General features: G+C 39.1%; 1 long non-coding RNA gene across 10 annotated transcripts in view; it reads left to right on the top strand.

Annotated features, from left to right (window-relative positions):
• The window catches only part of LOC106028511 (uncharacterized), a 65557-nt gene that overhangs the window by 10110 nt on the left and 27502 nt on the right, over positions 1 to 27945 (top strand). For 8 of the 10 annotated variants that reach the window (XR_010044022.1, XR_010044021.1, XR_010044019.1 and 5 more), the window contains exons 2-4: positions 22452 to 22538; positions 22957 to 23040; positions 26892 to 26926. This is a non-coding gene — a long non-coding RNA (uncharacterized LOC106028511). The remainder of the gene's footprint in view (positions 1 to 22451; positions 22539 to 22956; positions 23041 to 26891; positions 26927 to 27945) is intronic. The other 2 variants (XR_010044015.1, XR_001202128.3) reach the window with 1 other exon arrangement.

Below are 27945 nucleotides of genomic sequence, written 5' to 3'. Positions count from 1 at the left end.
TCATCTTAGCTATCTTATGTATATTTATACAAATTTATGTCTTTTTTGTCTTTTTTTTTAATAAATTTATGTCTTTTTCCTTTTCCTACTTTCCTCCTTCTCTAACAGCTTTTTTTTTTTTTTTTTTTTTTTATTTAAGAGGAAAAAGAGAAAAACACAAAACAAACCAAAGCGGCGTAAGGGTACACGCAATACAGAACTACAAAACAAAACAAAACAAAACAAAACAAAAAACCATAACAGTAAGAAATTACCTGCTAGTAGATTACACACTATTTTCTTGAAAATAGTTCCTCAAATCACAGTATCAAAGAACACAAGGTGGACATTCAAACAGGGAGACTGCAAACAGCTGTGTTCAATGTTCCAAAAACATTGATAAAGTCAGCTATTTAACACCCCCAAACACACTTGCTGTTATATCCGTTAGAGCTCCTTTTCTTTTTTTTTTTTCCCTCTCTTTTTTACAACAAAATTTACACATCTTGGATTTTATTACTCCTTAGTGCTTATTACTTTCTTTGGGGGGGGGGAGAATACAGTCAAATATGGCAAAACAAAGCTGTCAGTCAATACCAAGGATAGACGTAGCACATGGTGTAGAACAGAGTACAAGTTTATCAACAATGGTTATCAACGTTGTCCCTTGTTTCCTTAAAAAGAATTGTCTATCTTATTAGATATTATAAAGTTGGACAAAACAGTAGAGAACAAGACCAATAAAACTTAGGCGTTGTAAACATTACAGGACTTCCAAAGAAGACAATAGTCAAACCAGAATGGGTATCTTAGTGAATCTTATTGTCTTCAAAGTAGTTGCCTATGTCTTCAAACTTGATACTATCATATAGAATGGAACAGAGTCTAATCAGTCAAAACAAGATCGTGGGAGTACTACAGGACTTCAAAACAAGTTAATAGGAAATCGAAAAGAGTTACTATTTATATATCCTAATTTTTTTGAATTTTTTCTTTAATTAAGACAAACATAAGAAATGACTAAATAATTTTTTTTTGAAACAATAAGGGGGAGATTGAGATAAAACAGGACATAACAATATAACAATAGAGGTCACAGCATGACTGTTTCAATAACCTAGTACTTCACCACCTTATAACCTGACTTAATAGTAGTTACCATAGTGTCTTTTTCCTTGAAATATTTGGGTAAAACTTCATATACTCTAGCTTCAAATATTTTCATATCAAGAAGCCCAGAATAAAGCCTTTCTAATTAATGAGTGAAAACTTTATAAGGCTTCAAGGCCACCTAATGGGGAATCATGATTACCACATATTTTTATATATTTGAATCATTACTTACATTAGGGAAACTATTCGGTATTCACACATGCGAGATTGATTTATTTCACTTATGAGTATGGTCTCAAGCTGTGCCCATTTATTGATAAATATCTCAATGTGATCCTTCTTTATAGCTGAATAATACTCCATTGTATAGAAATACCACAAGTTTTTTATCCATTCCTCAGTTGATGGGCACTTGGGTTGTTTCCAAGATCTGGCGATTACAAATTGTGCTGCTATAAACATAGGTGCACATATATCACTGTGGTATGATGCTTTCAGTTCTTCTGGGAATATGCCTAGAAGTGGAATAGCTGGAATAAATGGGATTTCCAGTCCCAACTTTTTGAGAAATCTCCAGACAGATCTCCACAAAGGCTGTACCAGTCTACACTCCCACCAGCAGTGCAGGAGAGTTCCTTTTTCCCCACAGCCTCTCCAGCATTTGTTGTCGGTTTTCTTGATCCTGGCCATTCTTTCAGGAGTGAGATGGTATCTCAGTGTGGTTTTAATTTGCATTTCTCTAATGACCAATGATGATGAGCATTTTTTCATGTATTTATTTGCCATTTGCATTTCTTCATCTGAGAATTGCATATTCATCTCAGAAGCCCATTTTTGGATTGGATCTTTGAATTTCGGAGGTCTGAGTTTCTTTAATTCTTTATATGTTTTAGACAAGAGGCCCTTGTCTGAGAGAGAGTTCACTAAAATCTTTTCCCAGTTTGTGGGTTTTCTTTTCACTATGCTGGAGATTTCTTTTGACATGCAGAAACTTTTTAATAAGAAGTGGTCCCAGTTATTGATTCTGGGAAGTATTTCCCGTGCGGTTTGAGTCCTGTTCATGAATTCTTTACCTACTCCTATGTCTCCAAGGTTTCTACCTATTTTGTCTTCCAATAGATTTAGTGTTTCTGTTTTAATATTCAGATCTTTGACCCATTTACATTTTAATTTAGTACATGGTGATAGACATGGGTCTAGCTTTAGTTTTCGGCAAATGGAGAGCCAGTTTTTCCAGCACCATTTATTAAAGAGACTGTCGTTCTTCCAGTGAACCTGCTTGGCTCCTTTATCAAAAATAAGGTGGTTGAGTGTGTTCGTAGTTGTGGTTGTATCTTCTAATCTATTCCACTGATCTTCAGCTCTGTTTTGATTCCAATACCATGTTGATTTTACTACTGTTGCTTTGTAGTATAACTTCAAGTCAGGGATTGTGATGCCTCCTGCTTTGTCTTTGCTGCTTAGAATTGCCTTTGCGATTCTAGGTCTCTTCTGGTTCCAGATGAAATTTAGGAGTGATTTCTCTAGATCTATAAGGTATGTTGATGGTATTTCTATTGGGATTGCATTGAATCTGTATAACAGTTTTGGGAGAATGGCCATTTTCACAATGTTTGTTCTTCCTATCCATGAGCAAGGGATGTCTTTCCATTTTCTGAGATCATCTTCAATTTCCTTTTTCAGTGTATTATAATTTTCACTGTATAAGTCTTTCACTTCTTTCGTAAGAGTAATTCCTAAATATTTCATTTTTTTGCTTGCTAATGTGAATAGTCCAGTTTCTCTTATTTCCCTCTCTGTAATTTTGTTGTTCGTGTATAGGAATGCTATTGATTTCTGAGTATTGATTTTGTATCCAGCCACATTACTGAATTTATTTATTGTATCTAAGAGTATTTCAATGGAGTTTAGGGGGTCTTCTATGTAGAGTATCATGTCATCTGCAAACAATGATAATTTAACTTCTTCTTTTCCTATCTTTACCCCTTTTATTTCTCTTTCTTGCCTAATTGCTCTGGCTAGTACTTCCAGTACTATATTAAATAGGAGTGGTGATAAAGGACATCCTTGTCTTGTACCCGATTTTAAAGTAAAGGCTTTCAATTTTTGGCCATTTAGTATGATGCTGGCTGTTGGTTTGTCATAAATGGCCTTTATTATATTGAGGTAAAGACCATTTATTCCAATTTTCTGTAAAGTTCTTATCATGAATAAGTGTTGGACCTTATCGAAGGCTTTTTCTGCATCTATAGAGATGATCATGTGATTCTTATTTTTGGCTTTATTGATATGGTGGATTACATTTATTGATTTGCATATGTTGAACCATCCTTGCATTCCTGGGATGAATCCCACCTGGTCATGGTGTATAATCTTCTTGATGATTTGCTGGATCCTATTTGCCAATATTTTATTGAGGATTTTTGCATCTGTGTTCATTAGGGAGATCGGTCTATAGTTCTCTTTTATAGTTGGGTCTTTCTCAGGTTTTGGTACTAGAGTAATATTTGCTTCCAGGAATGACTTAGGAAGGATTGCTTCCCTTTCAATTTCATTGAATAGTTTGAGGAGTGTCGGCATTAGGTCTTCTTTATATTTCTTGTAGAATTCTGCAGTGAATCCATCTGGGCCTGGGCTCTTCTTGGTGGGCAAGGACCCAATTACATTCTCAATTTCATTAGCAGAGATTGGGTTATTCAACAGTTTTATATCCTCTTGATCTAGCTTTGGTACTTCATATGCTTCTAAGAATCTGTCTATTTCTTCTGTGTTATCAAACTTTTGAGAGTAGAGGTTTTCGAAATAGGTGTTGATGATCCTCTGTATTTCTATTGGGTCTGTAGTGATTTCTCCTTTTTCATTTCTTATTGCATGAATTTGAGCTTTTTCTTTCCTTTTTTTAATAAGGTTGGCTAGGGGCTTATCGATTTTATTTATTCTTTCAAAGAACCAACTCTTTGATTCGTTGATTCTTTGGATTGTTTTCTTAGTCTCTATTGCATTGATTTCTGCTCTGATTCTTATAATTTCCTCTCTTCTTTTGGCTTTGGGCTTGACTTGCTCTTCTTTTTCTAGCTGTTTGAGGTGTAGCATCAAGTTATTTACTTGTATTCGTTCTGTTTTCCTGATGTGGGAACTCAGTGCAATAAATTTTCCTCTCAGAACGGCTTTCATTGCATCCCACAGATTCCGGTAAGTTGTATCTGCATTTTCATTTTCTTTTAGGTATTGTTTAATTTCTTCTTTAATTTCTTCTGTGACCCACTGATTACTCAAGAGTGTGTTATTTAGTTTCCATGTGTTTGCGGAATTTTTGCAGTATCCTTTGTCATTAATTTCTAATTTCAGAGCGCTATGATCCGATAATATGCAAGGGATGATTTCAACTCTTTTGCATTTGCTTAAATATGTTCTGTGAGCTAATATATGGTCTATTTTAGAAAATGATCCATGTACTGCTGAGAAGAATGTGTATTCTGATGTTGTTGGGTGGAACATTCTGTATATGTCTATCAAACCCATTTGTTCACAGGTGTGATTCAGTTCTGTTATTTCTTTGCTCATTTTCTGTCTGGTTGATCTGTCCCTTGGTGTCAGTGGTGTATTAAGGTCTCCTGTTACAATTGTGTTACTGATAATTTGAGTTTTCATTTCTGTTAATAATTGTTTTATATAACTGGGTGCTCTGGAGTTTGGTGCGTATATATTTAAGATAGTTATCTCTTCCTCTTGGAGTTTTCCCCTTACGAGTATGTAGTGACCTTCTTTGTCCTTTATGGTCATTGTTGGTTTAAAGTTCACGTTGTCTGCAAACAGAATGGCTACTCCTGCCTTTTTTTGGATTCCTGCTGCATGAAGAATTGTTTTCCATCCTTTGACTTTCAGTCTGTGAGTATCTTTCTGGGTTAGATGGGTTTCCTGTAAACAGCATATGGTTGGATTTTGTTTCTTGATCCATTCTGCTAGTCTGTTTCTTTTGATTGGTGCATTGAGACCATTTACATTAATGGTTATTACTGTTAAATGCTGGTTAATTGTAGGAATTTTATCTCTCTGCTGTTGCATCTTTATCTTTCGGTTCTGTTTAATTATTTGCTTTGCTTAGTGGTTTTTTCCTTTGTGTATCTAAACTGTCTTTCAATATTTTTTGCAGGGTTGGTTTGGTGTTCATGAAGTTCTTCAGCTGTTCTTTGTCATGGAAGTATCGTATTGCACCATCTATTTTGAATGATAGTTTTGCAGGATATATCAGTCTTGGTTGGAAATCATTTTGCTTTAGGATCTGGAATACTTCACTCCATGCTCTTCTTGACTTTATCGTTTGTGCTGAGAAGTCTGCTGTGATTCTGATAGGTTTTCCTTTATAAGTGATTTGTCTTTTCTCTCTGACAGCTTTTAATAATCTATTCTTGTGTTGGATTTCTGGGATGGTGACTATTATATGTCTGGGTGTAGTTTTATTTTGGTTATGACTGTTTGGAGTTCTATATGCTTCACTGATCCTGATGTCAGTTTCTGATCTCATGCTTGGGAAATTTTCAGCTATTACTTCTCTAAATATCCTCCTGACATCCTTCATGTTGTCTCCCTCTCTTTCATTAATCCCTATCATTCTTATGTTATTCTTCTTTGCATCGTCTTGCAGTTGTTGAATTGTTGTTTCCTGGTTCCTTGTTATTTTCAAAAGATCTTTCCTTTCCTGTTCACTAGCTGCAATCCTGTCTTCAAGGTCTGAAATTCTATCTTCACTTTCATTAAGGCGGTTTTTACAACTTTCAGTGGAGTTTTTTATTTCCTGTATATCTCTGTGCATCTGCATTATGTATTCTGTTTGTTTCTTATATTGCTCGTCTAGGGATTCTATCTTTTTGTTTAGTTCCTCCAATTTTTTATCTGTGTTTTCTTTAGATATATTTAGAATCTCTTTCATTTCTTTTATCATTTCTTCTTTTATCTGGGAGATTATTTCGAGTTTGAATTTCTTTAAAGCTTCCTGGAGTTGCTTGTCAATTTCAGTGGCTATTGTGTCTGATATATGAGGTGGATGGGATATATTTTCTTCTATATACATCGCTCCTAGGGTTTCTTGAGATGGGCTGGAGGTTTGAGGTTGTAATTTGGTCTTTCGTTTTGTCATTTTCCTATATTTCTGTGTTTCAAGTGTTACTTGAAAGCTTCCTCAGGATCTGTTGAAAATCCCCTTCTATGTTTGGAGCTACTGGGACTCTGGCGCCGCGCTACTCCAAGCCATTAGGCCTACAGAACCAGTGGCCCTCCTCTGCCTGCTCAGAACTCCGCAGTTCCAGACAAGCTGGGCCTCAGGGACACTGTGCGCCCACCTGCCCCTTGGAAGCTCCACAGTTCTTCAATCGCAGCCGGGTTAGGGTACTCACCACAGGCCGCAGTGCTTCAGGAACCTGTGGACCCTCCCTGGTTGCAGAGATATCCACAGTCCTCCAGACACGCAGAGAGGCCAGTGAGGGCACCCCAGATCTGCCCAGCTCCTCCTCTGCAGGCCTATGGCCAGGCGCGGCAGCTAAACAGGCTGGGCTAGGCTGGTAGTGTGGGCCAGCCCACCTATTGGGAGCTCAGCAGGTCTCCAAATGAAGCCGGGAATGGGGAGGCTGATGTGGAAGCCTTAAACCCACCTCTCTCCTTCACTGCACCTGGAAGCCTGAGGGAACTCCAGCAGTCTGGGCGCAGAAATCCAGAGTCCTCCAGACACGCAGAGAGGCCAGTGAGGGCACCCCAGATCTGCCCAGCTCCTCCTCTGCAGACCTATGGCCAGGCGCGGCTGCTAAACAGGCTGGGCTAGGCTGGTTGTGTGGGCCAGCCCACCTATCGGGAGCTCAGCAGGTCTCCAAATGAAGCCAGGAATGGGGAGGCTAATGTGGAAGCCTCAAACCCACCTCTCGCCTTCACTGCACCTGGAAGCCTGAGGGAACTCCAGCAGTCTGGGCGCAGAAATCCAGAGTCCTCCAGACACGCAGAGAGGCCAGTGAGGGCACCCCAGATCTGCCCAGCTCCTCCTCTGCAGGCCTATGGCCAGGCGCGGCAGCTAAACAGGCTGGGCTAGGCTGGTAGTGTGGGCCAGCCCACCTATTGGGAGCTCAGCAGGTCTCCAAATGAAGCCGGGAATGGGGAGGCTGATGTGGAAGCCTTAAACCCACCTCTCTCCTTCACTGCACCTGGAAGCCTGAGGGAACTCCAGCAGTCTGGGCGCAGAAATCCAGAGTCCTCCAGACACGCAGAGAGGCCAGTGAGGGCACCCCAGATCTGCCCAGCTCCTCCTCTGCAGACCTGTGGCCAGGTGCGGCAGCTAAACAGGCTGGGCTAGGCTGGTAGTGTGGGCCAGCCCACCTATCGGAAGCTCAGCAGGTCTCCAAATGAAGCCAGGAATGGGGAGGCTGATGTGGAAGCCTTAAACCCACCTCTCTCCTTCACTGCACCTGGAAGCCTGAGGGAACTCCAGCAGTCTGGGCGCAGAAATCCAGAGTCCTCCAGACACGCAGAGAGGCCAGTGAGGGCACCCCAGATCTCTCTAACAGCTTTTAATATTGTGTTCTTGTGCTGAATGCCTGGGATCTTGATTACTATCTGTCTGGGTGTAGATTTACTTTGGTTATGGCTAGTTGGAGTTCCATATGCCTCACTTACCTGCATGTCAGGACTTTTTAACATGCTTTGGAAGTTCTCTGTTATTCTGTAAATAGTCTATGTCATTTGTGTTGACTCCTGCTTTTTAGTTGATACCTATCATTCTTAAATTATTTTTCTTTGTATCATCTTGCACCATTGAATTATTTCCTAATTCCTTGTTATTTTTAATAGATCTTTTCTTTCACAATCACTAGCTACCATCCTGTGTTCAAGGTTAGAAAGTCTGTCTTCAGTTTTTTCAAGCAGTTTTGCCAGCTTTTTTTTTTTGTCTTTTTCCTTTTTATCAGTACCGGGGATTGAACTCACGACTGCCTGCTTGCAAGGCAGGCGCTTAAGCCGCTGAGCTAAATCCCCAACCAGTTTTGCCAGCTTTAAATGGAGTTTTTAATTTCCCAGATATCTCTTTGAGTCTGTTTCATGCATTCTAATTCTTCTCTATATTGTTCATTCAAGTTTTCCCTCATTCTTCTATGCTCTTCATTTTTTCTATCTGTCTTCATCAGATGTGATTAGCGATCCCTTTTTTTATCCCTTTATCATGTTTGTCATTTCTTCTTTTACTGAGATATTATTTTTGATCTGATTTCTTTTACAGCCTCATGAAGTAGTTTCTTTACTTCAGTTGCCATCATTCCAGAAATTTTAGGTGTGCAACTTCCACTTTCTTTCATGTCCATCTCTCCTGGACTTGTTCTGTTTGGCCTTGAGACGAGAGATTGCCTTTTGCTCCTTCACTGACATTTTCCTGGGTTGCTCTGGACAAGTGGGTTGTGGGGTCCCAGGTTCTTCCCACATTGGCTACCTGTCCACAATGTAGGAGGATGGATCAGGCACCTGGGTTTCTCCAGATACTCATGGCATCTCCCAGGCTTGGCTGGCTCGTTCTCCTGGCCCTTGCTGGCTACCAGTGGGAGAGTACAGATGGCAGCCTGCATGTGTGTGGGAGCTGGGCTGGCTGCTTCTCCCTGCCTGTGCTGGTTACCACGGGGGAGTCCTGATCCATATGTTTCTCTTAACATCTCTGCCCACATCCCAGGCTGCTGCAGCCTCCAATGACAATGATCAGCACAGCCACCAGGATGACCACAATAACTCCATGGCAGGTCATGAGAAGGTGATCTGCCACCAACTTTCACAGTTCCTATCTTGCCACCTGCTGAGTTCTCCCAGACCCTGTGGCTGCACAGCAAGGTGGCAAGGCGTATGCTCATCACCTCTCAGGCGTCACTGAGCACTGGGCTCCTCCGAGGACAGAGCACACAGGGTAGGTAGGGTAGGGCAGGGACAAGGACGATGCTCTTCCCACACCTGAGGCCAGGCTGTGTCTTGTCCTTTATGCTAAGTTAGAGATGGTGATAACCCATCTTGCCTTTGTTGCCCAGGATTGCCTCTTCTGTTCAAGGTCTCTTATGGTTCCAGATGAATTTTAAGATTATTTTCTCTAATTCTGTGAGGTATGCTATTGGAATTTTGATTTGCACGAATAAATTTAATTAAAAAAAAGATTTTGTTACCAAAGATGGGTGTGGTATTGCCCAGCCAAAATAAGCAATGATTGCTACAAAATGATATGATTGAGGTAAGGAACTGAGCAGCATGGACCTATGATTCTCAAAGAATGACCTAGGGAACCCTTTAGGGTCTCTGAGACACTTTCAAGGGATCCACATTATTTTTTATAAAAGTATGTTAACACATGATGAGTTTATTATTGTTTTCAAATGACCTAATAAATATATAAAGCATTTATTTTTTTCTAAAACAGTAAATATCGATAAATATAATTATGTTTCTTATGATTAAAAAGGAATCAAAAACCTATCTCAAACTGCCCTAACCATAAGAGAGATTTATTTGCTCTGCATGCTGGTTAATTTGTGTCAGTTTGACTGGCCTGTGCGGTGCCAAGATAGTTGGTCAAATATTGTTCTGAGTTTTTCTGGGAGGAGGTTATTGGATAAGATTAACATTTAAGTAGACCAAATAATAAGAGTACCTTTCCTAATGTGAGACAGCCTTCATCCAGGCAGCCAGAAACCTGAATATGACAAAAAAAAAAAAAAGGTGATTCTTCCCTATTTAAGACAAAAGTCATGCCTGCATGGCTGCCTTTAAAATGGGCTTTTTTCCCCCCTACTTCAGATGTAAACACAAATACCAGCTCTTTCTGATCCTGAGCTGCTGACCTTCAGACTGGACTGCTCAGAGCTCATAAGCACCAAATCTTTTTTTTTTTTTTTTGTCTTTTTCCTTTTTATCAGTACCAGGGATCGAACTCACGACTGCCTGCTTGCAAGGCAGGTACTTATGCCGCTGAGCTAAATCCCCAGCCCCACCAATTCTTTATTTCACAGCAGTCCTCTTTCATCTGTTGGAGATGTCGATCCAAACCCCCAGGTACAGGTAATACCGGACCTATAATGCTGTGCTTTTTCCTATATAGTACAGTACATTCATAATATGATAAAGTTATACTTCTAAGTTAGGCAGAATAAGAGGCTAACAGTAATAAAACAGACCAAATATAACAACATACTGTAATAAGTCATGTAAATGTGCATACACTCTTTCAAATGTATTTTTTCTTGTTTTTGAGTGAGTTCTTTCCTATGTACTCTCCTGACATTTATCATTTTCTCTGCAGCCTTGTCACATAATACTAATCTGCTAAAAGTGTGTGTGTGTGTGGTACTAGGAATTGAACCAAAGGCCTTCATACTGAGCCCCATCCTTTATATATTTTGAAACAGGATCTTGCTAAGTTTCTAAGTTGCTGAGGCTGGGTCTTAGCTTCGTAGAATGTTGGGATTACAGACATGCACCACCATGTCTAACTAAATCAGTGTCTTTAGACAAAAAATCATAGTCTAGCCCTTAGGGGCCTACCTTCTCTGAGGCTATTTGCCAGCTTTTGCAGATATTTTCCTTATTATGAGAGACTTCTGACATTTCTCCATCAAGGAGTGGGATCTTTGTGTCACCTGCTAGAATCTGGGAAGGCCTATGTAACTCTCAGGTGGAGGAAGTATCTGTGACTTGAAAAGCTTTGGTAGAAAAGCTAATGTTAAAACAAATACTAAGGGTCATAAAAAAAAATCAAATAATCCCTAAAACAATTGGAGATCTCGATACCCTACTGTCACAAAAAAACACATCAACTAGACCAAAAAATCAATAATGAAATACTAGAACTGAACCAAACTTTTGAACAAATGGGCTTAGCAGATGTGTACAGAGTGTTCCACCCCACAACATCAGAATACACATTCTTCTCAGCTGCACAAGGCACATTCTCCAAAATAGAACACATACTGGCTCATAGAATATGCTTAAGTAAATGCAAAGGAAATGAAATTATTCCATGCATACTATCAGACCGCAGTGCATTGAGTTTGGAAATCCATGGCAATGGAAACTACAAGAACTTCATAAACACATGGAAATTAAATAGCACCCTCCTGGACAACTAGTGGGTCACAGATGGAATTAAAAAAGAAATTAGATAGCTTTTACAGTTGAATGATAATGACTGTACAGCATACCAGAACTTGTGGGACTCAATGAAAGCAGTCCTAAGAGGAAACTTTGTAGTGGTGAATACCTGTATATAAGGGGGAAAAAAGCAAGTACATATAAACAAGTTAATGGTGAATCTCAAACTTCTAGAAAGAGAAAAGCAGGCTACACCAAAAACTTACACAAGAGAGGAAATTATAAGATCAGAGCAGAAATTAATTGGAAACTAAAACAATGATATAAAGCATTGGTGAATGGAAGAGTTGGTTTTTTGAAAGATTAAATAAAATTAACAAACCCTTATCCAACCTTATCAAAAAAGGAAGTAAAAGACTCAAATCCATGCAATTAGGAATAAAAAGTGTGAAATCATAACATACCCTACAGATATCCAGAAGATCATCGATACCTATTTTGAAAACTTGTATTCAAAAAATGGAAAATACAGAAGAAATGGACAGATTCCTAATACATATGAATTACCAAAGCTGAATCAAGACGATATAAACACCCTAAATAAAGCAATATCAATCAATGAAATCAAAGATGTAATTAAAAAATCTATCAACAAAGAAAAGCCCTGGCCCTGATGGATTTACTATAAATTCTAAGAAATTTAGAGAAGACCTAACACCACCTACTTCTCAAACTCTTTAATGAAACTGAAAGGGAATAAATACTCCCAAATTTATTCCTGGAAGCAAGCATTACCCTGATGCCAAAACCAGAGAAGAAACCAACTAAGAAAGAGAATTACAAGCCAATTTCCCTAATGAACATAGATGCAGAAATCCTCAATAACATACTGGCAAACAGAATACAGCAAATTATCAAGATTACATATCATGATCAAATGAGATTCATCCCAGGGATGTAGGGATGGTTCAACATATGTAAATCAATAAACGAAATACACGATATTAACAGAGTCAAGGTAAAAAATCATATGATCATCTCAGTATATGCAGAAAAAGCTTTTGACAAAGTCCCACACCCCTTCATGATAAAAATCCTACAGAAAATTGAAATAGATAATTTTTATCTCAATCTGGTAAAAGCTATCTATGACAAACCACCAGCCACCATCATACTAAATGGACAAAAACTGAAAGCTTTCACTTTAAAATCAGGAACAAGGATATCCACTCATTCAACACAGTCCTGGAAACTTTAGCCAGAGCAATTAGATAAGAGTAAGAATAAATAGAATAAAGATGGGAAGAGAAAAAGTTAAACTATCTTTATTTGCAGATGACATGATACTCTACATAGAAGACCCCAAAAACTCCACTAAAAATTACTAGATTTAATAAGCAAATTCAGTAGCATAGCTGGATACAAAGTTAACACTCAAAATCAGTAGCATTCCTGTACACGAATAACAAACTCACTGAGAAAATAGGAAAGCAACACTTTTCACAATAGCACCCCCAGAAATGAAATACCTAGGAATCAATTTAACAAAAATGTAAAAGACTATATTGAAAACTATACTTCTCTGAAAAAGTAGATTAAAGAAGATATTAGAAAAGGAAGAGATATCCCATGTTCTTGGGTAGGAAGGACCAGTGTAGTGAAAATGGCTATACTTCTAAAACTCTTACACAGATTCAATGCATTCCCAACCAAAATTCCACAGAATTAAGAGAAAATAATCCTAAAATTCATCTGGAACCAGAAGAGACCTAGAACAGCAAAGGCAATCCTAGGTGACAAAGGCCAGACAGGAGTTATCACAGTCCCTGACTTGAAATTATACTATAAAGCTACTGAGATAAAAAGAGCATGGTGGGGCTGGGGACTTAGCTCGGTGGCATAAGCACCTGCCTTGCAAGCAGGCGGTCGTGAGTTCAATCCCCGTACCGATAAAAAAAAAAAGAGCATGGTACTGACAAACAACTAAACAACAATAACAGCAACAACAAAAAAGACCTGAAGATCAGTGGAACAGATTAGAAGACACAGAAGCTTCTCCAGACACTCTAAGCCACCTTATCTTTAACAAAGGTGCCAAACACATTCACTGGAAAAAAGAAAGCCTCTTTAATAAACTGGGTTGGAAAAATGGCTCTGCACATGCCAAAGATTAAAATTGGACCCATATCTTTTACCATGCACTAAACTAAATTCAGAATGGATCAAAGATCTAAACATTAAAACAGAAACATTAAACCTGCTGGAAGATAGAGCAGGTAAAAGTCTTGAAGACTTTATGAACAAAATCCTGATTGTACAGGAACTATCACAAAGAATCAACAAATGGGATCGCATCTTACTGAAAAGCTTTTACACAACAAGAGAAACCACCAACAGATTGAAGAGACAACCCACAATGTGGGAGACAATGTTTGCTAGATGTACCTCAGGATTACTATTGAGAACATAAAAGAACTGAAAAAAAAAAATCAGTCCTCCCAGATTTTTAAAGACCCAATCCAAAAATGAGCATCTGAGATGAACACACACTTCTCAGATGAAGCAGTACAAACAGCAAATAAATACATGAAAAAGTGCTCAGCATCATTGGTCATTCAAGAGAAGCAAATTAAAACACTGAGATTCCACCTCACCCCAGAAAAATGGCTGTTGTCAAGAAATCAACCAACAACAAATGCTAGAGGGGCTGTGGTGTAAAAAGAACCCATCTGCACTGTTGGTGGGAGTGTAGACTCGTGCATCCACTGTGGAATTCAGTGTAAAAATTCCTCAAACAAGTAGGATTGCAGGTCCCATTTGACACAGCTGTTCCCCTTCTGTGTATCTTCCCAGAAGAATTAAAAACATCCTACCACAATGATACAATTGTGCACCCATGTTTATAGCAGCACAATGTATAATAGCCAGATGTTGGAAACAACCTAAGTGTCCATAAAGTGAGGAATGGCTAAATTACTCAACAATAAAGAAGGACAAACTTGAGACTTTTATAGGTAAATGGATGCAACTTGAATCACATAAGTGAAATAAATCAGACATGTATGTGTAAACATCCTATTGTCTCACTAATGTGAGAAGCTGAAAGAAACAACATATGTATATATATTTAACATATGTAACATGCAATGTATATACTATTCTTATCCCCTTATTGTGTTTTGCACTCTGAGTTTTGTTTTGTTTTGTTTTGTTTTTGGTGCCAGGGATCAAACTCACAACCTCACATTTGCCAGGCAGGTGCTTAAGCCACTGAGCTAAATCCCTGGCCCCCTTATTGTGTTTTGAAGTTTTGTTTTTTTTCTCTAAAATAAAATAGATTTGAAAAGAAAAAATGTTTATTAGTATAATTTAGGTATACATAATGATCAGATTCCTCATCAGGAATTTGTATATGTACATAATATATCTTGATTCCTCTTTTTCCCCCTTGTTTTCTAAAAAGAACCTCTTTGAGATGGTTCAGACAAGGCCTGACACATCCTTTTCCAACTCAGTGATAACCACATGATCCATGATTGGTCAGAGTTTCTTCTGGAATTCTTATGCCAGATATTAAAATTGTTTCTTTTGTTTTTGTCCACCCCCACCCCTCACACTGCTCCCACATGGAATTGTGAATCTTAGATGATAATGGCTTTCTTACCCATTGAATGGAGAGAGAACTTTCTAAGAAAGAGAAAGACTCAATCCCCCAAAAAATGACTTGAGAAGTAACTGAAAAATTTTGTCTCTGTGTTTTCAGTTGTTGCCAGTTTTCTTGAATTTCTATCATTTGCAACTGAAGTCCTGATTAATATATATCACTGACAAGCAATTGGACATGGCGGTGCATGCCTGTAATCCTAGCACAAGCCCAGCCTGGGCTGCAGAGTTCAAGGCCAGCCTAAACTGCATAGCAAAACTTTGTCTCAAAAAAAAAAAAAATCATATCCCTGACATTTTCACATGAGTCATAATGTTCAGTAGCTTAAGAGTAACATGGAAATTTCAAGCATTGTGGTAAGAATACAGGAAAGATATTCAGGGGTATGGAATCTTCCAAACTAGGCCAGAAATTCTAAAAGTGGCTGTGTCACTGAACCCACTGAGAGAGTTTTTTGCAAAATACAAAATTCTGGGCACTTTCCAAAATAGTGTGATTCAGAAGGTATGTGTAGGGCCAGAGGATTTGTACTATTAAAAGTTCTTTGTTAATCATGATGCAATCAATACAAGTTCTGGCCTCTGGTAAACACTAACCTAGCAGGTTTTTACCGCCATCTCAGGCAGTTCTTGTTACAGTGTGGATTTTTGTGCTTCTATAAAGAAAACTTCCTTGACTACTACAGTGATATTAAGATTTTCAGAAATTCACTGGAGATAAATGCTAATATTTACAAACTTACTAAAACAACCACACGAGTCAAAATCCACTCACCACTTGTCTCATTTAACCTACTTTACGTGGGAGCTCGTCACCGACATCTTAGATTTGTCCACGGCTTTGTCAACTCACTTGTTAACCATGTGTGCCCCAAAGAACAACTCTACATAGCATCTGGCAACTCAGCCTTTGCCAAGTGCAATAGACAAATATGAAATATTGAGATATGCTAACAGCCACTGCAGGAGGTCAAATGGAGCACCCACTGGGTTAAGAACCAGAGAAAACTGGGAACCCCAGGTGCTATTTTCTAAATAATTGATCATTGTCAGTCTTTAGCTGCTCAGTTTTATGTTTTGGTCGATTTTGAGAAAAAAAATCTCTAAGACACTCCCTTGGAAATATTTGGAAATGGTGTTTCCAAACATGGATCTTATATATGATGATTACAAAACTTTTGTTTTGTGTTCCTTCAGTGAAATGTTTCTGCCTTTTTCATCAGATATGTGCTTATGTTAATAAATCTATCTTTCTTTCTTTTTTCTTTGACTTTTTTTTAAAGATAGGATTTAGCTACACAGTTCAGACTGGCCTTAAACTCAGGCATAGCCCAGGGTGCCCTCAAACTCATGGCAAGCCTCCTGCCTCAGCCTCCCCAGTGCTGGGGCCATAAGTACACATCACCACTCTTTTTCTATGTATTCATAGTTTACTGATAAACAAAATGACTTTTTTATTACCCTTTCCAAGAAGTTATTCCTGACTTAAAGAAAAGCTATTTTTAAGTTTGCTATAAATTTTCTTATTAATTATAGATAAGGTTTATTTTTGGTAGAATCTCTTAAGTGTTCTTATGTAATTATATCTTTGGAAAAATGAGACTTATTGGCCTCTATTTCCAGTGTCATTCCCATTTTGTTTTCTTATTTTTATTGTATTACCTGTGCCCTTCCAATATGATGATTTTAGTATATCACCATGTACAATGATTTTGTTCTTTGTTTTTTAAAAAGTAAATATTGTCTTTTAGTTCTGGGTACAGTAGTGCCTGCCTGTTATCCAAAACTACTTGGAAGATGTGACAGTTAATTGCAGTATGTCGACAGGACTTGAGTAAGAACTGCCTAGAGGTTTTGTAAAGCACAGCTCTGGGTGTGTCTCTATGATTGACATGAAGGCCAGAAAACTGAGGAGAGAAGACCCACCTAAAATATAGTAGCATCCACCGATAGGCATATGGTCTGGATAGAATAAGAAGGGAAAGAGGAAGGAAATGTTCTGGTTTTGGAAGAGCTCCAACCTTTTCATTGCCTTTGGGTGCGGGCTCCAGTTCCCTAGCCCTCTAGTGTGGACTCACACTGGGGACTCTACCGTGAGTTTCAGGCTTTTGACCTTGGATTGGTGCTGCAGCCTTGTCCCTCTTGTTCTGTGCCTTTCATCTTTTTGGGCCTCTGCTGGAGTCTCAAGCTTCCCAGAGCTCAGAAGCCACAGTCAATTCTTCTACCACCCCCTATCCTGTAAGCCTACCTAATAAATATCTGTGCACAATTATACACACGTTTTTCTATTGATTTTGTTCTTCTTTTTTTTTTTTTTTTTTTTTTTTTTTGTCTTTTTCCTTTTTATCGGTACCAGGGATCGAACTCACAACTGCCTGCTTGCAAGGCAGGCGCTTATGCTGCTGAGCTAAATCCCCAGCCCCTGATTTTGTTCTTCTGAAAAACTCTGTGTGATGCACAAATTGGAGGTAGGCAGATCACAATTCAAGGCCAGTGTGAGCAACTTAAAAGTAGCAAAACTTTGCTTAAATAAATAATAATAAAGCCTGGGGATGTAGTTTGGTTGTATAGGGCTAAGTTCAGTCTCTAATAACACACACACACACAAAAGAAAAAAATACGTTTTACTCAGAATATGTATGTACCACTTAAATGACTGCACAGGGAGCACATCATTAAAAATGCTTTTTAACTGTGAATAGCAGAAAATCTAACTAGGACTGGGATAAACAAGAATTTGACTTCCAATCTTGATCAAGAAGGTCAGAGTATTATATACTAGATTTACTCTGTTGCCTAAAAACAGAAAAACCAGGGTCCGGGGATATAGCTCAGTAGTAGATATCTAACATGCATGAAGCCCTCAGTTCAATCCCCAACTCTGAGAAAGAAAACAAAATACGAACAATAATTCTAAACATTGGGCAATATTAGCAGAATGTGGCAATAGCACATGATACAAGAGAGGTGGGAGGGCCTAGGGATTTAGCTCAGCAGCATAAGTACCTGCCTTGCAAGCACACCGTCTTGAGTTCGATTCCGGGTACCGATAAAAAAGGAAAAAAAAAAAAAAAAAAGAGAGAGAGAGAGAGAGAGGTGGGAACAAATGACCAGACCTTTGCTATTTCCCCTGCCTTACTGCCTGCACAGGGAGGAGAAGCCCAGTGGGCCCCTGAGTTGAGGAGGTGGAGCTGAGAGTCTTGGAAAGCCAGGGAGACTATAACCTACTGATGTGGGAAGCCCTGTAATCGGCTGCCACCTTATATCTGCAGGCAGCAGCCATGTTAACCCCTCTAGGAGTTAAGTTTGATAGTTAAGCTTCTCTCCTTGCCTAGCCTGTTTGGCCCATTCAGGGATTGTGTTAATCAATCCGCCTTATGAGCCCCCAACCCTCTATCTTGCCACTGTTGCTAAGTTACCTGCTGACCTCTAGGAACCCAACTCCCTCCTCCCCCAATATCCTGTATATTCGTTACTCTTTCTTTGAATAAGCGATACTTGATCACGATCCTGTCTTGTCTCCATTCTTCGAGTCTCTTGTCCCTTCTCATCCCCACTCCCCCTCTAGTGTCTACGTTGACTCGGCGGGCCCGGGTCACACTGCAAAGAATAAATACCAGAAAGGAGAGACCTGCTTAAGGTGGAAGCTCTTTTGATTGCCTAGGGATGTTCAGGAGCCTGCATTGAGAAAACCACCAAAAGCTAGAGAAAGAACCATCTGAAAGTAAAGGTGGAGTGATTCAGCTCACCACTGGTCTCACGGAGAGCAGATGAGGTTGCTATCCTAACAGCGGAGTGGAAACACTTTGTAATACATGGACATCAAGAAGTATACTTGTATTAGAATCTCCAGAGAAAGAGAACTAATGGGACAGGTCTACAAACCCTATCTATCTGTCTCTCTATCTATCTGGAGAAAGAGTGATTGTGGGGGTCAGCTCATGTAATTATGGATCTGAGAAGAATAAGATGATTTCTCACTGGAAAGGATGAAATTTAGAAGTTAGTATAGTTGGGCCTGGGGATTTAGCTCAGTGGCATAAGCACCTGCCTTGCAAGCAGGTGGTCGTGAGTTCGATCCCCAGTACCGATAAAAAAAAAAAAAGAAGTTAGTATAGTAATATCTTTAAAGTATGAAAAGAAAATTAAAAAACAGAGCAAAAGCAAACAAAACCCTCAACCTAGAATTTTGTGCCTAGGGAAACGCTTTTTTTTTTTTTTTTTTTTTTTTTTTGGTACAGGGCTCGAACTCACAATCTCACACTTACCAAGCAGGCACTTAAGCCACTGAGCTAAACCCTCCCTTCCCCACCAACACTTTTCAAAAATAAAGACAAGCCAGATATGGGAGCATGTGCCTGTGCCATTTGGAAGGCTGAGGCAAGAGGATCACCATGAGTTCAAGGCCAGCCTGGGCTACATAGTGAATCCAAGGCCAGTTTGAACAATTTTACAAGACCTTATCTCAAAAATAATAACAATAAATGAAGACAAAATAAAAATTTTTCAGACATAGCTAAGAAACTTTGTCATTAGTAGACATGCATCATAAATGTTTTTTTAAAAAAGTCTTCTGGACTGAAAAAATATGTACACAAAAGGAGAATACGTGGAAAATGGAATAAATGGAAAATGCGTGAGGTAACAAAAGGGTTAGAGATTTTACAGTGGGTGAATGTAATTCACTTGATCAAGCTCCAAAGATTTCAAACTTTCTAAAATTTTAAACTAGGCTTTTGGGGGCTGGGGATTTAGCTCAGCGGCATAAGCGCCTGCCTTGCAAGCAGGCAGTCGTGAGTTCCATCCCCGGTACCGATAAAAAGGAAAAAGACAAAAAAAAAAAAAAAAGAAAACTGGGCTTTTAATCCTTGTGTTCTTTGCTACCAAGAAGCTACAATAGTTTGACAAGTTTCATCCCCAGCAAATCTCACGTTAAAGCTTGTGATGCAGGGCTTTTACAGGGGTGGCGGTCCCTTTAAGAGGTGGAGTCTAGCGGGAGTCTTGAAGAGTCTGGCAAAGTGATCAGTGCTGATGTCAGAGATGCTTTTGAGCTGGTAGGAGCATTCATTGCTGTGAGGAGAGGCTGCTGTGAAGAGCAGCCCTGCTGTGCTCTGGCTTCCTTCCTTGCCTTGGGCCCTCTCACCCCTGCACTTTCATCATGCGATGCTGTCCCCCTGGGTAGGATGCAGCCAGAAGGCCCTCACAAGTGGCCAACCACGTGGTGCTGCCCAGTCTTGAATTTTCACCCTCCAAAACTGAGAGATAAATAAAACTCTTTATAAAGCATGAAGCCTTGGGAATTTTATTATAGCAATGCAAAAGGGACTAAGATTCATTGTCTATTTCTAAGCATGTAACAGTGAAGGACATATTTTTCGTTTTTGTTTTGTCTTTGCCTTTGAGACAGGGTCTCAATATGCAGTGAAGGCTGGCCTTGAGCTCACTTTGTTTGTTTGTTTGTTTGTTTTAACTTCTTTTGTATTTTTTTAATTTTGAAGATAATAAAATCCAACAAAACCAAACAGAACAAAGCCAATCAAAACAAAGCAGCAAAACTGGTGCAGAACCTCAACACAGGACACTAGGAAAACAACAGTAGCTAACCTAGTATATCTTGTTATCTTCACAATAGTTGTCCATTCCATAAGGTATAGCAAAATTAAATCAAACCAGAATAAAACCAATTAAAACAGAACACCGAGTAAAGCAAAACAGTAAGAACAAAGCAAAATATTGAGAGCAATATTAGAGTTCAAAGACAAGATAGAAGGAAACCCCCCCTTATTTGCTATGTTGCATACCGTCATCCTCCCAATAGATGCTCCACTGGCTCCAGGCCTGCAAAATCAACCAAACAATACATTTAGTTGCTTTTTGTACCTTAGTTGCTATCAACTCAGCCTGGCCTCCAAACCAGCTGGTTGCTTAAGGCAGGAGGGGGAGTTTGATTCTCAGCCTCACAGGAGGTGCTGTTTGACTCTTCCTGGGCCCCACATGGCTCTCATGGTTTACAGGAAAGCCTGGCTGGTTGGCTTCTTGATGTTCTCCTGTCAGTCCCAGCATGGCCGATTCTCAGGAGGTGCTGACTTTTCTCTGGCTTGCGCAGCTTACAGATTTTGAGCTCACTTTGTAGCCCAGGCTGATCTTGAACTTTCAACAGTCCTCTTGCCTCCAAGTGCTGGGATTACAGGTATGTGTCACTACACCTGGTATGAGGTAGAAGTACAAATGTAATATTTATGTAAATATTACTAAGCAAAGATGTTTAGAAAAAAAGCAATAAATCAAGTACAGTGGATAGAAAAAAATGTTATCATGTGATTAGGGACTGACAGACATCCCCTAAGCAAATTGGAGAAACTGAGGCATGGAGCAAGGAAAGGTCGAAAATTCTAGATTAAGTTCTGTGGCTCCCTATAGTTAGCATTTAACACTTTATGTTTCTTCTATCATTTTTGTTTGCAATACACCCATTTGTTTTGGAGAATTCCTCTCCTGCTTCATATCACCTTGTGGGCTCTTAATTATAGTAATCTCTTTTCTCTTAGCACTATCCCCTCCATTACTAAAGTGGAATGAATATGACCCACAGTTAGCCAATGTTTTATTCCCCTCTGTGGTAACAGCCATTCACGAGTAGACATGTAACACTAGCAGGGCCAATCATGATCCTTCCCTGAAATTAATATATAGGGATTAACAGAAATTAATTCTCTATTAGCAGTGCTGAGCTTCAAAGATGTGAATTTGGAGTTGTTGGAGTTGTTGAAGTTGTTGGCATTATCTGGAGTGGAGGAAATAAGGCCAAACCATGAGAAAAACAGAATACAGAGATAGGGAAAGATTTGACTCATTGTTGACTGGAATCTCTGAATCCAGTTATGCTTAAAGCCAGTCTGCCCTGGACCAGTCAAATATAAAGACCAATAAATTCCCATTGGATTTACAGTAGCTAAATTACGTTAGTATTCTCCTTTGAAAGGGTTTAGGTTAATGTGCATTGCTATTTCCCAGTCTTGTCTCTGTCCCTAGCCTAAGAAAAAACCTCAGATGCATCTTTTTATTCATAAAACCCACATACACCCTGCAGCGTCAGGTACACGGTATGTGTATGTGTCCATGTTGCTGCAAATTGAACACAGCGTCTTGCACATTCTAGGCAAGTGTTCTACCGCTGAGTTACAACCCCAGCCCACACAGAATATTTCTTTGAGGACTCATTTTTGAGAACAGCCCAGTACCATCGTTTGCAGCATTATGGGTAGTTACATTACGGTGTTTTCTAAGGGGATTCTTATTTTCTCTTAATTATGTGATCTCTATTAACCTTGCTTTGTAAAGATACTTATCCTCAGCGGTATGGCTTGTATCTAGATGTTCCCCTCAAAGCTGGAGTTGCTGCCAGGTGTGGCTTTTGGGAAGTGACTGAATCATGGGTGTGTGACATGGATTAGCCCACTGATGGGTTTATAGCTGCGTGTGTGTGTGTGTGTGTGTGTGTGTGTGTGTGTGTGAGAGAGAGAGAGAGAGAGAGAGAGAGAGAGAGAGAGAAAGAGATGTTCCGAGGTGAAGCCTAAGGGTGTATCTCCCTTCTCCTCCCTCAGTGGCTGCTACACCTTGAACTCTTTCCCCCCCTGCCATGACGCCCTGCCTTGGAGCCAGCCAACTCTGGACTGAAACCTCTACAAACGGTGAGCCAAATAAATATCTCCTCCTTTAACTTATCAGTGTCGGGTATTTTGTCCCATCCATGAGAAAGTCACTAAGACACTTAGTATTTTAGAACCGCTAAAGTAGTTTTTTAATAGAAGTTAATGAAAGAATGTAAGCCTCATGGCAAAATACCTAAAATGCAATTTGTTTTCTAAGCAATTTGTGTCACCTTCATGTGCTCAGGTGTATTTCTCCATAGACACATAAGTAAAGCATCCCTAGAGCAGAATGTTTTATAAAGAGGTAGAAAATCTTGGAAGGTGTACAAGAAATAATATAACCATGGCCTATTATAAAGCAATCATTTTATCTGGATCACCCAAATGCCTGGGTCTTGCCAGCCTAGCATCACAAATTTCTTTCTTTTTTTTTTCTTTTTTTTGTCTTTTGAGACAGGATCTCCCTATGCAGTTCAGGCTGACCTTGAGCTCACTCTGTAGCCTAGCCCGGTTGCTCAGCCTCCAAGTGCTGGGATTACAGGTATGTGCCACCACACCCAGCTAGCACCACAAATTTCAACCTCATTTCTACTAATGCTAAAACAAATAATACTCAGTCCTCTGATTGCCCAAAGTCACCTCTTAGTGTGACCTGGGGAGGGAGCTGTTAGCAAGTGGTCAGGAATAGACCTAGGACACTGCTGCCGCAGCTCCTCACCAGGTGGCCTCTCTCCAGGGCATCATGAGGTCATCGCTGTAGCCAACACCACAACCCTGCTTCTGTCCGCTGTTACCCACGCGCTAGCACCAGGGAATGTGTTGCTCTCCTCTTAGCAACTCCATCCCACATGAGCTGTATCAGTGAGAAACCAAATTAATTTGAGCAAAAAAACGTGCATTGCACAGCGATGAAGATCTCACAGAATCTAAGGGTAGGGGTTACAGCCCGGTCTCAGAACACAAAGAATAAGGAAGTGGTCAGGTGTTAGGGCTGATGCCTTCTCTGTTTGTATCTTCTTCTGGTGCCTCTTAGTCTCGTGGGCACATGCTCCATTCTTCTCCCTGCACAGTCTGGCTTTCTTTACTTCTTTCATTCACAGCCTGGAAAATAACAGTCCCAGCTTCAGCTTCTCAGTTTCCTACACGTTTTGTCTTATGCCTTATGTGATGTCAGATAGGGCTTCATTCATTTTCAGAAATTTGCAAAATAGTGCACTCATGTGTCTGGTGCCCCAATCAGGATGGCTGGAAGGGTAGGCTTCTCCTGGCTGCTGGATGGCTGGGCCTCTTCCTCCGTACAGTCTCAGGCCCTGTGCTGTCTCAGAGTCCCTTCTCCAAGAAATCTCTCAGGCTTTGATATGGCAGTTCAGTACTCTTCAAAAACCACAAAACCCAAAACTGTCAGGTAGTTCCAAAGCATAAGTTCACAACTAATACAATGTCACTGTCACTGTATTCTGTTGTTCAGTTCTTTATTTTTGGTTTTTGAGACAGTATCTCACCCTGTTGTCCAGATTGGCCTTGAATTCAAGGCAGTCCTCCTGCTTCAGCCTCCTCACTGCTGAGATTTCAGGCATGAGTCACCACACCAGGCTCTGTATTCTGTTGTTTAAAATGAAACAAAACAAAGTCAAAGTATATGTAAATATTCAAGCATACCAAAAATATATAAGCTTTCATGAACTCATCATCTAGTGTCAAATTTTTGTGTGGTATTCTAAATCTAATTAATATGATTAGCAATTTGGGGTTAGAGATATAATTCAGCAGTAGAGCACTTGTCTAGAATGCATAAGGCTTTGAGTTCAATCCCCAGAACTATAAAAAAATTCAAATTAAAATGATTAGCAGGCATGGTGGCACATGCTTGTAATCCCAGCACTGGGGAGACTGAAGCAGGAGGATCACAAATTCAAGGCCAGTCTGAGTTACATAAGCAAATTCTTTTTTTAAATTTTTTTTTTGTTTTTTACTTTATTTGTTAATATTAAAGAGAAAAGGTAAAACAAATTTTCACAACAAAATAATAAAAAAGTAACAATTGTTGATAAATTACACATCATTATCTTTAGTCACTCAAGTACAAAATATGGGCATAAAAATTTCTTCAGTCAATATTAGCACAACCTTTCCTATTCAGTGAACTAAGTGATACTAATGGTATAACTAACTTGCATTTTTTTCTTTTCCCTTCTATCCTTTCTCTTATCCCCTATCTTAGTTTCTTCTTTTTATTGAACAGTTTCCTCCCATTTCACAATGACTATTGTATATTTTGGACCTTATAGTTGCACATATGTCACTGTGGTGTGATGTTTTTCAATCCTTCTGGGAAGATACACAGAAGGGGAATACCTGGGTTGAATGGGACCTCTAATCCTAATTTTTTGAGGAATCTCCACACTGATTTCCACAGTGTTTGTACTAGTCTACTCTCTAACCAACAGTTGAAAAGGGTTCCTTTTTCCCTACAGACCCAGCAGCATTTTTTATTGGTTGATATTTTTTAAATTAAATAATTTTTTGATGAATAAGGGAGAGGATGAGATAAAAGGAGGCATAACAACATAACAATACAGGTTAAAGCATGACACTTTCAGCAACCTAGTGCTTCACCATCAAATAACCCGACTTAATAGTAGTTACCATAGTGTCTTTTTCTTTGAAATATTTGAATATAACTTCATATGCTATAGCATCAAACATATCAAGACTGTGTAACACCATTCAAATGGATGAAAGCATTGTAGAGTATTTAGAACCAGCTAACAGAAAAAATGATCAATGGTTTCTATATTATCTCTTTGCCTATAATAATTTTTGTTTATACTACCACATACAATAAAATCCAGCAAGTTACAACATGATAAAATCAATGGAGACAGAAGAGCCATAGTTTGGTGTGGCTTTAAGACAAGATGGTATTAAATCAGCACTAGCTATTATTATGTCTTATTTTCTTCAAAGTAGCTGTTCATTGCATCACAGGCCATAATATCAAACAGCCCAGAATAAAGCCATTCCAATTAATGAGTGAAAATTTTATAAGGCTTCAAAGCCATATAATGGGGAATCATGGTTATCACGTACTTTTATATATTTGAATCATTTCCTACACTAGGGAAACTATTTGGTGTTCACAGATGTGAGTTTGATTTAGTTCACTTACGAGTATGGTTTCAAGCTGTGCCCATTTATTGATAAATACCTCAATGTGATCCTTCTTTATAGCTGAGTAGTACTCCATTGTATAGAAATACCACAGCTTTTTTATCCATTCCTCAGTTGATGGACATTTGGGTTGTTTCCAAGATCTGGCAATTACAAATTGTGCTGCTATAAACATAGGTGTGCATGCATATATCACTGTGGTATGATGCTTTCAGTTCTTCTGGGAAGATGCCTAGAAGTAGAATAGCTGGAACAAATGGGACTTCCAATCCCAGCTTTTTGAGAAATCTCCAGACTGACCTCCACAAAGGTTGTACCAGTCTACACTCCCACCAATAGTGCAGGAGAGTTCCTTTTTCCCCACAGCCTCTCCAGCACTTGTTGTTGTTGGTTTTCTTGATCCTGGCCATTCTTTCAGGAGTGAGATGGAATCTCAGTGTGGTTTTAATTTGCATTTCTTTAATGACCAATGATGATGAACATTTTTTCATGTATTTATTTTCCATTTGTATTTCTTCCTCTGAGAAGTGTGTATTCATCTCAGATGCCCATTTTTGGATTGGGTCTTTGAATTTTGGGAGTCTGATTTTTTTAAATTCTTTATATGTTTTAGACAAAAGTCCTTTGTCTGAGGGGGAGTTCACTAAGATCTTTTCCCAATTTGTGAGTTTTCTTTTCACTATGCTGGAGATTTTTTTTTTACTTACAGAAACTTTTTAATAAGAGGTGGTCCCAGTTATTGATTCTGGGAAGTATTTCCCGTGCAGTTTGAGTCCTGTTCATGAATTCTCTACTTACTCCTATGTCTTCAAGGTTTCTACCTATTTGTCTTCCAATAGATTTAGTGTTTCTGTTTTAATATTCAGATCTTTGATCCATTTAGATTTTAATTTAGTACATGATGATAGGCTTGGGTCGAGTTTTAGTTTTCGGCAAATGGAGAGCCAGTTTTTCCAACACGATTTATTAAAAAGACTGTCGTTTTTCCAGTGAACCTGCTTGGCTCCTTTATCGAAGATAAGGTGGTTGAGTGTATTTGTAGTTGTGGTTGTATCTTCTAATCTATTCCGTTGATCCTCTGCTCTGTTTTGATTCCAGTACCATGTTGATTTTACTACTGTTGCTTTGTAGTATAACTTCAAGTCAGGGATTGTGATGCCTCCTGCCTTGCCTTTGTTGCTTAGAATTGCCTTTAATATTCTATGTCTCTTCTGGTTCCAGATGAACCTTAGGAGTGATTTCTCTAGATCTATAAGGTATGTTGATGGTATTTTTATTGGGATTGCATTGAATCTGTATAACAGTTTTGGGATACATAAGCAAATTCAAGGCCAGCCTGCACTACATAGTAAGACATTCCTCAAAACAAAACAGAACAAAACAAAACTGAGTCACAGGAGCAATATAGAGTTTATGTGGAAAGGGATTACACAAAATCCTGGCTAATGGGAGGTATATCAGCCATGGGGCCATTTTTAGAGACTAGCTACCATATCATCGTAGCTAATTTACTGGTCTCCTTGCCAGAAATACGCTGTCTTCCCGCCCTGAGTACTGAGGATTGAACCCAACACTTTCATACTGAGCAATGCCCAAGCTCTCTTTATTTTGACATAGGATTGCATTACATCTCCAGTGCAGGACTAAAATTTTCAATCTTCCTGCCTCAGCTTCCCAGAATGCTGAAATTACAGGTGTGTGCCAATGTGGCCAACTCAGAAATATGTTGTTTTAAAATCATATTTAGTAGTCTATAAAAGCCAAATATGATTCAAAGAAAAACCCATTAAAATGAGTCTTTTAGCTGGGTATGGTGGTTCACTGTTGTAATCCCAGCACTCAAGAGGCTGGGGCAGGAGGATCGTTGCAAGTTCAAGACCAGCCTGGGGTACAAAGTGAGCTCATAGGCCTGCCTGAACTGTATAGCAAGCCCCTGTCTCAAAAAGGCAAAAAAAAAAAAAAAAAAAAAAAAAAAAAAAAAAAAAAAAGGTAGGGGTCTTTTTGTTTGAGATATGCTGTAAATGATCTTTCCTTTTTCTAACAGGTATGTAAATTTGTGATTTTTAAAAATCTGCTTTCTCTGCTCATTACTTGTCATATCTGATCAGCAAACTACCTACACCTGATCTGTGAAGGTGTTTTTTATTATATATTTTACATTTGAAGGATTGGTTGAAATAATCAAGTGGATTTTGATCATGTTTTCTCGCTATCATGAACTGAAATTATAACACCTTTTTTGAGATACAATTTACATACTATAAAATTCACACAC

This window comes from Cavia porcellus, unplaced genomic scaffold (genome assembly GCF_034190915.1).
Source record: "Cavia porcellus strain 051 isolate PalLab524CR breed Dunkin Hartley unplaced genomic scaffold, mCavPor4.1 scaffold_28, whole genome shotgun sequence".
In the NCBI taxonomy this organism is placed as follows: Eukaryota; Metazoa; Chordata; class Mammalia; order Rodentia; family Caviidae; genus Cavia; species Cavia porcellus.
The sequence above is the reverse complement of the archived record's forward strand: the minus strand, read 5'-3'. Positions and strand labels throughout refer to the sequence as shown.